This window comes from Nerophis ophidion, unplaced genomic scaffold, assembly GCF_033978795.1.
Source record: "Nerophis ophidion isolate RoL-2023_Sa unplaced genomic scaffold, RoL_Noph_v1.0 HiC_scaffold_53, whole genome shotgun sequence".
Taxonomy (NCBI): Eukaryota; Metazoa; Chordata; class Actinopteri; order Syngnathiformes; family Syngnathidae; genus Nerophis; species Nerophis ophidion.
Genome location: NW_026906975.1, coordinates 180,360 through 196,046, shown reverse-complemented (window position 1 = coordinate 196,046; position 15,687 = coordinate 180,360). Strand labels below are relative to the sequence as shown.

General features: G+C 40.9%; 1 pseudogene; it reads left to right on the top strand.

The window, feature by feature from the left end:
* Nucleotides 1–9,573: 9,573 nt before the first annotated feature.
* LOC133546966 (zinc finger protein OZF-like) lies at nt 9,574–13,931 on the top strand (annotated as a pseudogene).
* The last annotated feature ends 1,756 nt before the right edge of the window (nt 13,932–15,687 follow it).

Below are 15,687 nucleotides of genomic sequence, written 5' to 3'. Positions count from 1 at the left end.
TTGGTCCGCATTGCCGGCAGTAAGTCGGACACTTTTCCAGTGAGGGTTGGACTCCGCCAAAGCGCCGATTCTGTTCATAACTTTTATGGACAGAATTTCTAGGCGCAGTCAAGGCGTTGAGGGGATCCGGTTTGGTGGCTGCAGGATTAGGTCTCTTCATCTGGCCAGGAACTTTAGCTCTAACTGGATCGGTTTGCAACAGAGTGTGAAGCGACTGGGATGAGAATCAGAACCTCCAAGTCCGAGTCCAAGGTTCTCGTACAGAAAAGGGTGGGGTGCCATCTCCGGGTTGGGGAGGAGACCCTGCCCCAAGTGGAGGAGTTCAAGTACCTAGGAGTCTTGTTCACAAGCGAGGGAAGAGTGGATCGTGAGATCGACAGGCGGATCGGTGCGGCGTCTTCAGTAATGCGGACGTTGTACCGATCTGTTGTGGTGAAGAAGGAGCTGAGCCGGAAGGCAAAGCTCTCAATTTACCGGTCGATCTACGTTCCCATCCTCACCTATGGTCATGAGCTTTGGGTCATGACCGAAAGGATAAGATCACTAGTACAAGTGGCCGAAGCGGTCTGTTTATTTCAAGTGTTAGTTTTCCCTTATTAGCTCTTGTGTTATTTATTTGACCCTATATTTGTTCCCCCCTACCGCACCTTTAGTCTTTGATCTAGTTATACGCAAATATAATGACAATCAAGTCTATCCTATTCTATTTTAAATGAGTTTCCTCTGCCGGGTGGCGGGTCTCTCCCTTAGAGATAGGCTGAGAAGCTCTGTCATCCGGGAGGAACTCAAAGTAAAGCTGCTGCTCCTCCACATCGAGAACAGCCAGATAAGGTGGTCCAGGCATCTGGTCAGGATGCCACCCGAACGCCTCCCTAGGGAGGTGTTTAGGGCACATCCGACCGGTAGGAGGCACCGGGGAAGACCCAGGAAACGTTGGGTAGACTATGTCTCCCAGCTGGCCTGGGAACGCCTTGGGATCCCCCGGGAAGAGCTGGATGAAGTGGCTGGGGAGAGGAAAGTCTGGGCTTCCCTGCTTAGGCTGCTGCCCCCGCGACCCGACCTCAGATAAGCAGAAGAAGAGGGATGGAAGGCTGGATGTGTAACACAACTTGATGTTTCTTGAAAGCAGCGTCCAGTAGTTGATGTTGTCGCTCCTTCTCCTCTTTTGTTGGACAAAGTTCCTCCTTGTACTCTGCTATCGTTTTTTTTTTTTTCTAACATCACAAATATTTCTTCAACAGCAGCATTAGTCGCTGATTCAGCAACACTCACATCATTTGTAATGTAGACATGTTCACACAATAAAAACACTTTACACTTACATTGGATCTCTGCTTTGATGTGTCGATCACTTCCGCCTCTCTTTGTTAGCAGCTAACAAGCTAAGCTAACCAGCAGGCTAGGCTAGCACGTCAAAGTGCACTCAGACTAATGTATCCGCATACAAACAATTAATAACGACGTTTACTCTGTTAAACGACACACATGTGCACATGTACGTTGTAATTAAGACCTAGAAACCATAATAACCAAAACAACGTATTCTCCGCCAGACGCCATTTTGTTCTGGTCTTCCTCCTGTGTGACGTCATCGAGGTGTTATCAACCGCGGAACAAATGTTGGCCAAACACGTGTTTCACCGGGACAATAGTGAGTGGTGCACACTTCCTTCAAACACGTGTTTCACTGGGACAATAGTGAGTGGTGCACACTTCCTTCAAACACGTGTTTCACTGGGACAATAGTGAGTGGTGCACACTTCCTTCAAACACGTGTTTCACTGGGACAATAGTGAGGGGTGCACACTTCCTTCAAACACGTGTTTCACTGGGACAATAGTGAGTGGTGCACACTTCCTTCAAACACGTGTTTCACTGGGACAATAGTGAGGGGTGCACACTTCCTTCAAACACGTGTTTCACTGGGACAATAGTGAGTGGTGCACACTTCCTTCAAACACGTGTTTCACTGGGACAATAGTGAGTGGTGCACACTTCCTTCAAACACGTGTTTCACTGGGACAATAGTGAGTGGTGCACACCTCCTTCAAACACGTGTTTCACTGGGACAATAGTGAGTGGTGCACACTTCCTTCAAACACGTGTTTCACTGGGACAATAGTGAGTGGTGCACACTTCCTTCAAACACGTGTTTCACTGGGACAATAGTGAGTGGTGCACACTTCCTTCAAACACGTGTTTCACTGGGACAATAGTGAGTGGTGCACACTTCCTTCAAACACGTGTTTCACTGGGACAATAGTGAGTGGTGCACTTTTCCTTCAAACGCGTGTTTCACTGGGACAATAGTGAGTGGTGCACACTTCCTTCAAACACGTGTTTCACTGGGACAATAGTGAGTGGTGCACACTTCCTTCAAACACGTGTTTCACTGGGACAATAGTGAGTGGTGCACTTTTCCTTCAAACGCGTGTTTCACTGGGACAATAGTGAGTGGTGCACACTTCCTTCAAACACGTGTTTCACTGGGACAATAGTGAGTGGTGCACACTTCCTTCAAACACGTGTTTCACTGGGACAATAGTGAGTGGTGCACACTTCCTTCAAACACGTGTTTCACTGGGACAATAGTGAGTGGTGCACACTTCCTTCAAACACGTGTTTCACTGGGACAATAGTGAGTGGTGCACACTTCCTTCAAACACGTGTTTCACTGGGACAATAGTGAGTGGTGCACTTTTCCTTCAAACGCGTGTTTCACTGGGACAATAGTGAGTGGTGCACACTTCCTTCAAACACGTGTTTCACTGGGACAATAGTGAGTGGTGCACACTTCCTTCAAACACGTGTTTCACTGGGACAATAGTGAGTGGTGCACTTTTCCTTCAAACGCGTGTTTCACTGGGACAATAGTGAGTGGTGCACACTTCCTTCAAACACGTGTTTCACTGGGACAATAGTGAGTGGTGCACACTTCCTTCAAACACGTGTTTCACTGGGACAATAGTGAGTGGTGCACACTTCCTTCAAACACGTGTTTCACTGGGACAATAGTGAGTGGTGCACACTTCCTTCAAACACGTGTTTCACTGGGACAATAGTGAGTGGTGCACACTTCCTTCAAACACGTGCTTCACTGGGACAATAGTGAGTGGTGCACACTTCCTTCAAACACGTGTTTCACTCGGACAATAGTGAGTGGTGCACACTTCCTTCAAACACGTGTTTCACTGGGACACTAGTGAGTCGCGCACACTTCCTCCAAACACGTGTTTCACTGGGACAATAGTGAGTGGTGCACACTTCCTTCAAACTTGTGTTTCACTGGGACAATAGTGAGTGTTGCACACTCCCTTCAAACACGTGTTTCACTGGGACAATAGTGAGTGGTGCACACTTCCTTCAAACACGTGTTTCACTGGGACAATAGTGAGTGGTGCACACTTCCTTCAAACACGTGTTTCACTGGGACAATAGTGAGTGGTGCACACTTCCTTCAAACACGTGTTTCACTCGGACAATAGTGAGTGGTGCACACTTCCTTCAAACACGTGTTTCACTGGGACACTAGTGAGTGGTGCACACTTCCTTCAAACACGTGTTTCACTGGGACAATAGTGAGTGGTACACACTTCCTTCAAACACGTGTTTCACTGGGACACTAGTGAGTGGTGCACACTTCCTTCAAACACGTGTTTCACTGGGACACTAGTGAGTGGTGCACACTTCCTTCAAACACGTGTTTCACTGGGACAATAGTGAGTGGTGCACACTTCCTTCAAACACGTGTTTCACTGGGACAATAGTGAGTGGTGCACACTTCCTTCGCCCGGCCACAGAAGACAAAAAAGAGTTGCTGGTGTAACAATAGGAAGAAATTATTCCACTCCTCTCTTGTACACGCGGCTTATGAGGTAATATACATGATATATTTTCATATTATTTATCTTATTTACCTCATATGTTGTTCGAAGCTAACGTGCTAGCGTTAGCCCGCTAGCAGGCCTTTGTAGCAAATGCGAGCGTTTTTTTTTTTGAGGAGTGTATTTTATATGTTCTCTATGAGAATTATATTGACTTATTTAATACTTTAACTGTTTTTTGTTGTATATTACAGTCACGCTTAACATCATTAAATATTTGTTACTAGAAAGAAACGATCGTCTCGTAATTTAAGTCTGGAATAAGTCACATGGTATAATAATACATTTTATTTGGTATAGCGCTTTTCAGTGTACTCAAAGATGCTTTACAGGATGAAAAAAAATATTATTGTTATTGTAATGACAGTGTAATATAATGTATTATTGCAGTGGTCTGCTTTATGTTGGTGTCAACTTTATTAGCAATAAATACAAATGATGTTTGCACGCACTTCTATTACCTTGATAACAACCATCCATCCATTTTTCTACCGCTTGTCCCTATTTGGTGTTGCGGTGGGGGGAGCGGGGGGGAGTTGGAGCCTATCTCAGCTGCATTGGGTGGACATATCATGGAAATTAAATCAACTGATGTTTGTTATTACGAATACACTATTTGCACAATTGTAAGCGATTAATGCTTATTCAGTCGGACTAAAATAAATATTTAATTAAATAAATGTTAAATATTAAAAATAGCTTTAATATACTGCACACAAAATGAATTTGCATCAATATTTTGTATGTAGTCGAAACATGAGGTACCCAAATATTCTAAATATTTGTTTACATTTATGAATTTGTATATATATATATATATATATATATATATATATATATATGTATATATATATATATATATATATATACACATATATATATATATATATATATATATATATATATATATATATATATGTATATATATATATATATATATATATATATATATATATATATGTATGTGTATATGTATATATTTATATATATACTCACTGGCACTTGTTCCACGTGCTTCGCTGCACTTCTGTTTGTTTTCTGTTGGATTAAAAATGTTGCTTTCGCAGAAGAAAGTTAAAGTAGCAATGATTGTCACACACACACTAGGTGTGGTGAAATGTGTCCTCTGCATTTGACCCATCCCCTTGATCACACCCTGGGAGGTGAGGGGAGCAGTGGGCAGCAGTGGTGCCGCGCCCGGGAATCATTTATGGTGATTTAACCCCCAATCACAACCCTTGATGCTGAGTGCCAAGCAGGTAGGTAATGGAGAACAAGGAGAGGATATTGCGCGTAAAAGTAAAGCCAACCGACCACAGCTCTGTAGTCCTGGTCACCGTTGACGTGAGGTGGGACTATTTTGGAGGTGCACGTCAAGGTTGGCTGGTAGGTTGGTAGTGGGAGGAGCCAGTTGGCGTCACTTGATGCTGCAGCACAATGACACTTTTATACGTGCAGACTGACTTCATGCAGTCATGACGGTATTAAAATCCCAGCAGGAGGTTTTCTATAAGTTGTTACTTTTTAATCAATAATTAATGCATATGCAGAAAACAGGATCAATAACACAATTCATAATAATCAATAACTGATGATTATTCCATGTGTAGAAGAACATCACCACAAAGTGGTGTCAGTCCACTTGGAAAATATTATATTTGATGGTCTAAAAAACATTTGACACATCTGAGCTGAAGTTTGTTTGTGTTGTCTTGCGGACGTCCAACAGATGAACGCTCGTCAAGAAGAACGTCCCCTTCAGCAGCAGGAGGATCCACAGCCCCCCCACATTAAAGAGGAAGAGGAGGAAGTGTGGATCAGTCAGGAGGGAGAGTGTCCTGTAGGGCAGGAGGAGGCTGATGTCAGCAAGTTTCCACTGACTGTTGTCTCTGTGAAGACTGAAGAGCATGAAGACAAACCACCTGAGTCCTCACAGCTTCATCACAGTCCAAGTAAGCACAACATCCACATATCATCTAATACAATGTTTGTGACACATGTTCATCCGGGGGACACATTTATCACTAAAGATGGAGATATACCGTATTTTCCACACTATAAGGCACACCGGATTATAAGGTGCACCTTCAATGATTGGCCTATTTTAAAACTTTGTTCATATATAAAGCACACCGCATTATAAGGTGCATAGAATAGATGGAACAGTAAAGTTAAAGTTAAAGTACCAATGATTGTCACACACACTCTTGGTGTGGCGAAATTATCCTCTGCATTTGACTCATCACCCTTGATCACGCCCTGGGAGGTGAGGGGAGCAGTGGGCAGCAGTGGTGCCGCGCCCGGAAATCATTTTTGGTGATTTAACCCCCAATTCCAACCCTTGATGCTGAGTGCCAAGCAGGGAGGTAATGAGTCCCATTTTTATATTCTATAGTATGAGTCAGCCAGGGTTTGAACTCACAACCTATCGATCTCAGGGCGGACACTCTAACCACTAGGCCACTGAGTAGAGGCTGGGGTCACGTTATGCATCCTTTACATCAGGGGTGTCAAACGTAAAGCCCGCGGGCCGGATCAGGTCCTCAAACAGGTTTTATCCGGCCCGCGGAATGAGGTGGCTAAGTATGAAGATGAGCCAAAATGTTTGAATGAAAGAAACTGCTGTTCTAAATGTGTCCACTAGATGTCGCAATAGCAATTTTGTGTATTTTTGTAGATGATGCTACATATCTAAAAACACAAAAAACACACATGATTTTAGTGCACCGGTAGACAAAAATGATCAAAGTACATAAATAGCATCCTGTAATTTGATTTTAATATTTTTTTTTTATCTTGATGGATGGAACATTAACACCAACGAGTTGATTGATGAACCTTATCACATAATTTAATCAGAAAGTATAGATAACAACAAATAAAGATAGAATACTATCAACAGCAACATATAAATGTAAAAAAAAAATAAATAAAATTCAGAATGTGCTTGTTCTATTTTCGAAAAAAAGAAAACAATCCGAAGTTGTCTTTATTTTTAAGTTATTGTGCCGTGATTTTACCAGTCCGGCCCACTTGGGAGTAGATTTCTCTCCATAAGGCCCCCCACCTAAAATGTTTGACACCCCTGCTTTGGAGGGAGCTGAGCTAAAGGGAATGTCAACAAAACAGTCAGATAGGTCAGTCAAACTTTATTAATAGATTACAAACCAGCGTTCTGACAGCTCCGTTCACTCCCAAAATGAATAAACAGCTGTTTTATTATTTTCCCCGATTCAATAAACAGGTAAAAAACAGTCTGATACTGTTACGGTAAATCAAAGGTTAGTGCAATCACAATATAGTAACACTGGAAATAGTGCAAAGCAATAATATATCAATAACTCAACGTTGCTCAAACCCTAATGTCACAAAACACAAAATAAACATGTAAAGCTCACTTTATTAAGTTATTCCTCATCCACTAATCCCTCTAATTCTTCTTCCTCAGTGTTCCAATCAAACAGTTGGGCGTATACAACATCCAACAGTCTTAAGTGTATTTCTACCCACCAGCGGGGTGATCCTACTATATAAGAAGTAAGGGTGTATGGTATGCCGGTATTGGTAAAGTACCGTGATACTATCCATCCATCCATTTTCTACTGCTTGTCACGTTTGGGGTCGCGGGGGGTGTTGGACCCCATCTCAACTGCATTAATCATATTCGGTACTAAACCGCCTCTAAAAAGTACTACTTCTATGTTTACATCAAAATGTTTTGCCATCACATCTTCTTCCGTTTTTTTATTTGTAATTATTTATATTATGTTTATAAACTCAGGAAAAATGTCACTGGACCCGTGAGGACTTTGAATATGACCAATGTATGATCCTGTAACTACTTGGTATCAGATTGATACCCACATTTATGGTATCATCCAAAACTAATGTAAAGTATCCAAACAACAGAAACATAAGTGATTATTACATTTTAACAGAAGTGTAGGTAGAACATGTTAAAACAGAAAATAAGCAGATATTTACAGTTAATGAACAAGTAAATTAATAATCCACATTTTACCACATGTCCTTAATAATATTGACCTAATAATAATAGAATATAAATGACACAATATGTTACTGCATATGTCAACAGACTAAATTAGGAGCTTTTCTTTATATACTTACTACTAAAAGACAAGTTGTCCAGTATGTTCACAAACTTGCAATAGGAAACATGTTTGATGTACCCCAAAAAAAATGTTATTTTAAGAAAGCCAATAAAGCACTTTTCTGTGATCCCTTTTTTTTAGAAAAGTATCAAAATACATTTTTGTACAGGTCTCGGTACCAAAATATTGGTATCGGACAACATTAGTAAGATTATAATTTGTCGGTTGATTCTTTCACTACCTGAGTAGTCATTTTTTCACTGGAGAGATTAGTCTCTACGATGCAACCAAGAAAGTTAATCTAATTTTTGTTTGTTATAATATTGTCGCCCACTTTGACTGTGAAGTTATTTACTTTTCTGAGGTTAGGAATTGACCCAAAGACCTGTGTACTTGCAAGTACCGAGGCAAGTCTTATTTCGGCAGTTTGTGATTGAAATCCTTGCTAGTCTAGGTCTTGAGGATTCTAGCCTCTCTTGTTTTGTGGCCGTTAGCCTCGGTTCTGTTCTTCATGGGTACAGAAAATGATGGAATGGTCACTTAAGCCGCCACATACAGTAGTTCCACTTGTGGTGATCTGAGACTGGTCAGAAGTAACAAGGAGGTCTATGAAGGTTTAAAAGGACTCACTCACCCTGGTAGTTTGCTTAATGAGCTAAGTGAGACAATGTTGGTGGCACAGCTTAGTGAAGGTTTTAAAAATGGGTGCATCCTTTCAGGACATATCTGTGTTCCAGTCCCCAAGAAGATGTAAACATGTGTCAACATTTTTACACTAAACTCATACACTCACCAAATATATTTTATACTGTAATCAAATCTAATTATTTCACGTCATGATTCTGACCTACATGCATCAATAAGTGAAAGTAAACATTTATTTTCAGTAACCAAAGTAGTCAAAACTTGAATTATTAAAAGAACATAAAGGTGACTGACTTTCCTTCAGCGTGTCGTAGATGGTCTCCAATTCCTAAAGAGGAATTGTTGATGGAGATACTCCATAATGTTTTATGGAGTATCTCCATGTTTTTGGTGAAAGTTCCTTTTGGCCCAGCCAACAAAATGACCTCAAGAAAGTATGTTGCATGATAACAAAAACATACCATGAATGTTTTTTGTTTTTTTTTAGTGATTTTGGAATTATATATTTTTTTATTTCCATGATATTTAAGTTATGGTAATGACAATGTCATTATAATATTATGGTTAAGTTTAGAGATAAAGAGTAGGTTTAACAGACCGTGTACAGAATTAAATATTTACCCACTTTACATCAGTGAAGTTAAGAATGCTTCAATCAATGCTGCCTCACACTTATACAAACTTTTCAAATTGCCCCCCATCAAATTTCCGAGTCTGTTTTTGTACTCACTGTACCACTTTTGAATAATTTTTAGGAAAAAAGTAGGTATTTCCAGTGTTTTTATTGGTTGTTTTGCTACACACTTTTAACACAATACACAAAAGAACACAAATCATGTCATTGTGTTAACAGCGTCAGTTCAAAACTATTTCTATACTCTCTTTATCTTATTTACTTATTTACCCAACAGACATCCAGCAGCCTCCTCACATTAAAGAGGAAGGGGAGGATCCACAGCCCCCCCACATGAAAGAGGAAGAGGAGGAAGTGTGGATCAGTCAGGAGGGAGAGTGTCCTGTAGGGCAGGAGGAGGCTGATGTCAGCAAGTTTCCACTGACTGTTGTCTCTGTGAAGACTGAAGAGCATGAAGACAAACCACCTGAGTCCTCACAGCTTCATCACAGTCCAAGTAAGCACAACATTATACAAGATTATACAAGAATGACAAACACATTTCGGGAGGACATTCTCACAGTAACACAACATAAACAGAACAGAACAAATACCCACAATCCCATGCATCCATGACTTTCCGTGGCTACATTATACACCCCGCTAGCACCAAACCCTGCCCCCCAACCCCACCCACCTCAAGCGACACACGTTCTGTTCTGTTCGCAGAGGATGTTAAAAGTAAAGCCATCACGGCACACCCTCAATATTGTTGTCCGACTGAAAATCGGAGACTATTAGCCCCGGTTGATGTCCGGGAGATGCACCAAAATAAGGAAACCTCCCGAAATAACCAAGGGGGTCGGTGATTATGCAGCTGAGCCTTATCAGAGTGGCCAAAGAGCTGCATGTGGCTCCGGAGCTGCGGGTTGCCCACCCCTGTTCTAGATGTATTAAGAGTTTATTTACAACATTAATAATATATACATACTATGCCAAATTAAAAAAGGTAAGCTTTTAGTAAATTTGTTTGGGATTCTGTTTTTTGTAATTGGTTTTCAATCTTCATTATTTACTTCAAGTTATTACAATACCTCTGTCTCTCTCTCTTATGTATGTATATATATATATATATATATATATATATATATATATATATATATATATATATATATATATATGTATAGGATTGTCTCAGAAAATTATTTTCTGTAATGAAACCAAAAACATGGAAATGTCAGACATTCTGGATGCATTACACATCAACTGAAATATTGCAATCCTTTTATTATTTTAATATTGCTGATTATGGCATACAGCTTAAGAAAACTCAAAAATCCTATCTCAAAAAATTTGAATATTTCCTCGGACCAAGTAAAAAAAAACTATAACAGCAAAACAAAATCAAATATTTGAAAATGTCAAATAATGCACTAAGTACTTGGTTGGGAATCCTTTCGCATGGATTACTGCATCAATGCGGCGTGGCATGGAGGCAATCGGCCTGTGGCATTGCTGAGGTGTTATGGATGCTCAGGATGCTTCGCTAGTGGCCTTAAACTCATTTGCATTATTGGGTCTGGTGTCTTACAGCTTCTTCTTCACAATACCCCACAAATTCTCTAAGGGGTTCAGGTCAGGGGAGTTGGCAGGCCAATCGCGGACAGTAATGCCATGGTCAGTACACCAGTTACTGCTGGTTCTGGCAGATCATGCTGGAAGATGAAGTCATCATCTCCATAGAGCTTTACAACAGATGGAAGCATGGAGTGCTCTTGGTACACAGCTGCATTGACTCTAGACTTGATTAAACACAGTGGACAAAAACCAGCAGCTGACATGGCTCCCCAAACCATTGCTGACTGTGGGAACACACTGGATTTCAAGCAACTTGGATTTTGCTCCTCTCCAGCTTTCCTCCAGACTATAGCGCCTTGACTTCCAAATGAAATACAAAATTTGCTTTCTTCTGGACTCTGGACCACTCTGCATAACAGTGTGTTACGCCAGCTGCACTGAAGCAGACAAACAGGCGAATTAGAGGGTCATAAAGTCTGCACAAAAAATTATCGGCTGCCCCCTCCCCTCCTTGAAGCATTTACATAACTCCCGTTGCCTCAAGAAAGCAAAAACCATCACCAAAGACAGCACACACCCTGGCTACCACCTGTTCCACCTGCTACCATCAGGCAGGCGCTACAGGTGCATCAGAGCCAGAACAAACAGGCTCAGAGACAGCTTCTTCTCCAGAGCTGTCACCATGTTAAAATCTAACTTATAATAATAATAATTCACCCCTACACAATATCATGCCCTAATACCCTACTGTGCAATACTGATTGTTATTTATTACTTCCGTACTCTTGTCTTGTTCTGTATATTGTACAGTATTTTGTATTTCGACAGTGTGCTGTATATTGTACAGGATTGCTTGTTATTTTTATTGGATAGTAGTCTGTTTATTTCAATTGTTAGTTTTTCCTTTATTACCCCTTGTGTTATTTATTTCACCCCATATTTGTTCCCACAACCGCCACTCAAGTTGGAGTCTTTAATCTCGTTATATGCAAATATAATGACAATAAAGTCTATTCTATTCTATTCTATTCTATTCGGGCTTGAACGCTGTCAATTCAGGATATAGGGGGCGCTAAAGACAGTGCCTTTATGGCACTCCCTGAATATTGTTGATCTGGTAAAAATTGACAGGGGCTTCGAGAGAATTGGTGCCCTGAAATTCAGGGGTCTCCCGGGAAAATTGGGGACGTGGGCAAGCATGACCTATCAAGCGCCGTTCAGATTAAACTCATGGGCCGCACCAACATAAAATTGTCACATCAAAGTGCGCGCCGCATAATAACGTTTCGCGGAACGCAATTCTGCCCGCGGGCCGCATGTTTGAGACCCCTGCTCTAAACCAAAACCAAAATCATAATGATCAAAGACGTCCAGCACATTAAGGTGAGTTAAAGTTCATGAAAAGTTTTACTGTCAAGCTCTTACAAACTGTTCTCAAACACCACACACATCATTGTTTTTGTTTTTCAAGATATAGATGGATGCGGTCTTTTTAATGTAGGTGGAGAAAATGAATAACTTTATAGGGGTGGGCCAAAGAAAAGGTAAACTAAATAAATGCATAACGTGGAGTGCTGTCTATTTGGCCTAACTCACCTGTGAATAGTTTGAATACTGCAAACTTCAATAAGTAACACCTCATTTGTGTTTTATGTTCTGCAGACGTCCAGCAGGTGTCAGCAGAGAGTCATGAAGAGATTCCCTCCAAGCAGCAGGAGTGGAGCTCCAGTGTGGGACAGAAGAAGCTCGAGCCCACTCATATAGAGGAAGAAGAGGAACTGTGGGAGCAGCTTCCAAGGTTGGAGGAGGTTAATGACGAAGATGATATAAAGTCAGAACCAGACAGCATCTTTGCTCCACTGTCAGACATGGACCACATGATGTCAGACTCTTCTGATCACAGTGACCACATCCAAAAACCTTTGAAGAGTAAAAATGACTCTGAAGGTGATACGAGACATCAAAATAACAACAAACACTTTGACTGCTCTGAATGTGAAAAATCTTTTAGACATAAGAGTAATTTTACAGTACACATGAGAACACATACTGGAGAGAAACCTTATACTTGCCCTGTTTGTAAGAAGAGTTTCTCCAGAAAGCAATACATGACCACACACATGACAATACATACTGGAAAGAAACCTTTTACTTGCTCTGTTTGTAAGAAGAGTTTCCCCAGAAAGAATGACATGACCACACACATGAGAACACATACTGGAGAGAAACCTTTTGCTTGCTCAATTTGTGCTAAAAGATTCAACGCTAAGAGTATCATGACATTACACATGAAAATACACACAGGTGAGAAACCTTTCACTTGCTCTGTCTGTAAGAAGAGCTTCACCAGAAAGCATCACATGACCACACACATGAGAACACACACTGGAGAGAAACCTTTTACTTGCTCTGTCTGTAAGAAGAGTTTCTCCATGAAGCCTGACATGACCACACACATGAGAATACATACTGGAGAAAAACCTTTTACTTGCTCTGTTTGTAAGAAGAGTTTCTCCACAAAGCGTAACATGACCACACACATGAGAACACACACACTGGAGAGAAACCTTTTATTTGCTCTGTTTGTAAGAAGAGTTTCTCCAGATGGCAACACATGACCACACACATGAGGACACACACTGGTGAGAAACCTTTTCCTTGCTCTGTTTGTAAGAAGAGTTTCTCCATGAAGCCTGACATGACCACACACATGAGAATACATACTGGAGAGAAACCTTTTACTTGCCCTGTTTGTAAGAAGAGTTTCTCCAGAAAGCAATGTGTGACCAAACACATGAGAACACACAATGGAGAGAAACCGTTTGTGTGATAAAACAATCAGGTTTAAGTATCAGGTCAGTAAACACAAGTGTGTAACAGTCATGGAAGCTGCAGGGATGTAAAAACACTCAAACGGTGATTGTGCTAAATGTACTTTAAAAACACAGCATGATTAATATGAACGTATATTTTATGTTCAATGTTGTGCTTCTTATCTTCTACTCTTATATGTTGTCCTGGAATGACTTTTTAAGTTGTGTGCATTTATTGAATATTATATATGTTGCTAAATTTTTATTCTATTTTCCCATTGTTAAAGAGAGGTCATCTTATTTTTTATTTTTTTTTCCAACACATTTTCTCCATTGCACTTTATTGATGTTATTTTCCAATTAAAAGTATGAATTAATAACATTGTTAAAAAAATTTGGACCCTAAGTTCGGACACAGATTCATCGTCATCATCATCATCATCATCAGAATACTGGATGAAACTTTAACATTACTTTTTTTAATATAAGTGTGACCTCAATATTCCTCGATAATAAGTCTAAAAATAGAGATTTAAGTACCATATTAGAGTGCCTCTTGTAGTATTCCACCTCGCCACATTGTGAGAATTGGGGGCTAGCAGTTGCATGTTTTTATCATGTTTTATCAGCGAGGAAGACAGCATTTGTCTTTACTTTTTTGTCAGATTCAAGTTTTAATGTTCTTTTCATTAATAAATTAATCACTATGGCTGGCAATATTAAGGATTATTTATAGATATTTAAGAACAAATTCCCTCCTTGACAGGTAGCAAAATGACTCCACAAAATGTGAACTAGCAGCTGACTCAGTAAATATTTTTTTAATTTTCTAATTAGTTAACTATAAAGAGTAACATCCATCCATTTTCTACCGCTTATTCCCCTTTGGGGTCGCGGGGGGCGCTGCTGCCTACCTCAGCTACAATCGGGCGGAAGGCGTTGTACACCCTGGACAAGTCGCCACCTCATCGCAGGGCCAACACAGATAGACAGACAACATTCACACTCACATTCACACACTAGGGACCATTTAGTGTTGCCAATCAACCTATCCCCAGGTGCATGTCTTTGGAAGTGGGAGGGGCCTATCCCCAGGTGCATGTCTTTGGAGGTGGGAGGGGCCTATCCCCAGGTGCATGTCTTTGGAGGTGGGAGGGGCCTATCCCCAGGTGCATGTGTTTGGAGGTGGGAGGAAACCGGAGTACCTGGAGGGAACCCACGCATTCACGGGGAGAACATGCAAACTCCCCACAGAAAGATCCTGAGCCCGGGATTGAACCCTGACTACTCAGGACCTTCATATTGTGAGGCAGACACACTAACCCCTCTTCCACCGTGAAGCCTTAAAGAGTAACATGACAGTGGAAATTTCACAATAATTCACCAAAAATCGGAAATTGGGAATGATTTCTTAAGATGCAGATGAACCAGGTGGCACCATGCAGTAAAAAAAATGGATGTTTTTGATAAACGAACAAAAACCGAGAGCAACAGGGAACTGTGAAGACAACAAAACAAACCGCTGAAACCCAGCAAAACTCTCACAGGAAATGTGGAGCAGACGGCGTCCACAAAATATGTGCGTACTCGAGCTTGACATCTAAAAGGATAGTCACCCGTGAACAAAGAATAATGTCCGGACAACAAAGGTAGCAAGAGGATCAATTGAAATAGTCTTGATTGCAAACAGAAAAAAGGTGAGGGGAAATGCTCGGGGACAGAAGTGAAGCTGCCACGGGAAAACACCAACAAAACTGGGAGAGCCACCAAAATAAAAGCACAGGACAGGAATTCAAACATTAAACAGCGGAAAACACAAACAAAATGTGAACAAAATTTGCCAGATGTGACAAATGGAGTGTCAGAAATGAGCTGAGCCAAGATTGACAGGCTGGATAATGAGGGAGAAGCAATCTAGTGTCATGTCAGCACACTGGGACTGGAAGGCAGGATTCACACAATCTTCTTCTCACTTCTCTCTCATGTGGAGGCTACACTCCACATGACAGAAGTCACTACTACAACTACTCTTATTTCATTTA